At 40.9% G+C, this 1,808-nt stretch overlaps 1 pseudogene; it reads right to left on the bottom strand.

The window, feature by feature from the left end:
• The window catches only part of LOC116695777 (vitellogenin-like), a 17,103-nt pseudogene that overhangs the window by 941 nt on the left and 14,354 nt on the right, over positions 1 to 1,808 (bottom strand).

Raw genomic sequence — 1,808 nt, 5'->3', positions numbered from 1 at the left:
TGATGGCGGGGAGCAAGGAGCCACAATGCCTCACCTTCCTGCTTCTGTGATCTCAAGTTTGCCTTAATAATGAGTGCAAATTATATCATATGGGATTTTTTATTACATTTCAACACATGTGAGTAATCTGTCAGCCATGAAAGTTAATATTTAAGATTATAGGAACAAAACCTGTGGATGCTGATATGGACATGGTTGTTGACTAGGTAGTCTCTACTTCTAACCTCACTATGATAACACTGCCACTTGGCTACAGGTCACATCACGTTGGCAAACCTTAAATACATGGGATATTAACAGTTTTTTCCCTGAATGATGTCTTTTTGTTTTGGGGCAGATTGCCTTCACTAGAGATAACAAATACTTGCTGTTCATACATGTTCCGATCTTCAGCAGTGATCTGGTTCTGTTCCTGGTTTGATCCTCTTCAACAGACAAGGAATTTAAGTTCCGGGGTACAATCTGAGCCAACCACGCCTGGGACAAGGGGGGCATATCTTCTTGAATTTCCTGTTGTTGAAGTGGTCACTGGTGTCGTTTCACACATGGACACACTCGCTGGTAGTGGAAACGAAAAGAGAACGTCAGTACAGGTTAGGTATTTTTGAATGATCAGCTGGCACTATTTTTGTACGTTAAAACCTGTTTGTTCATAGTTGGCCTTTACGCCTGCATTAGCCTTGGTCGCATGTAAGGCGAGATCTTGTCTCAGCCCAGTTGCTTTGGCGGGATTCGCTCAGCAGATCAGTGTTACCGAATAGGCAAGAGAATAGGGAGATCTACAACAGCATGTATAAGGTCCTCTGGTGAGGGTAAAATCCATATTGAAACAGTGATGAACGTGGGGTAGAAACTGGGTAGACCCCAAAATATTTAAAAAACATGGACGTGACATACATTTTCTGTGTGGCAAATAATAATAATAAATAAAAACGGCAAAATTTGGGTTTAAGCCAAATATCAGTAAATTGTCTTCACTGACAGCAGCGCATAGCCACAGCGCAGATTAGGATCTGATTACGGTCATGTTTGGCCTTTTGCCAGGCTGCGACATATTCCTTAAGCTGTGTGCGGGGAAGACGTACTGCAGGCCCTGTAAACACAAAAAGTAAAGGTTAATAAGAACCCCACCAGAAAAAGAATAATAATAAAGCTATTGTAAAAAAAAAAACGATACCTACACATGGTAAAAAGTGTGTTGTGAAATGACAATGCAATATGCTAAAAGCAGTAAGATATTACCAAACACCGTCTTATACCAGGTGATAGTTAAGGATATCTTATAAGAAACACCATTTTGAAATCTGTTTAGGGTAAATTATCTTTGTTGCATCGCGCGTCATGATTTTTGGAAGTTTTTCCCATATGCAACTTAACGCGGGACTGCAGCTCTTTACCCACAAGACCAGTCGAGCGATGGATATCAGTCTGGTATTGTTTTGCACCAACTGCCCCAGGCCAGCTGGCCTTAAGAGATGATTAAATTAAGAGTTTATAATCTTAAGCACACATCCAGGATGTCATACACAACTGTTGCTTATTCACCAAATCAACGTTTTTACCATCAGCTTTCTGTAGCTCAGCCATGACACACCATCAGCCACAGATTCTCCAGTGGTCATTCTCAGGCCAGGTGGCAAAAATGACCTGCGGCTCCAGGTCCACATCACTGTTGGAAACAATTGAAATACATGTATTACACTTTTTTTCCTGAATTGTTGTTTTTTTGGGGGCAATTGCTTCAATAAAGATATAAATACTTGCTGTTCATACATGTTTCCGATCTTCACAGTGATCTGGTTCTGTTC

Source organism: Etheostoma spectabile, chromosome 9, assembly GCF_008692095.1.
Source record: "Etheostoma spectabile isolate EspeVRDwgs_2016 chromosome 9, UIUC_Espe_1.0, whole genome shotgun sequence".
Classification (NCBI taxonomy): Eukaryota; Metazoa; Chordata; class Actinopteri; order Perciformes; family Percidae; genus Etheostoma; species Etheostoma spectabile.
Note: the sequence above shows the minus strand (reverse complement) of the source record. Positions and strands in the feature narration are given on the sequence as shown.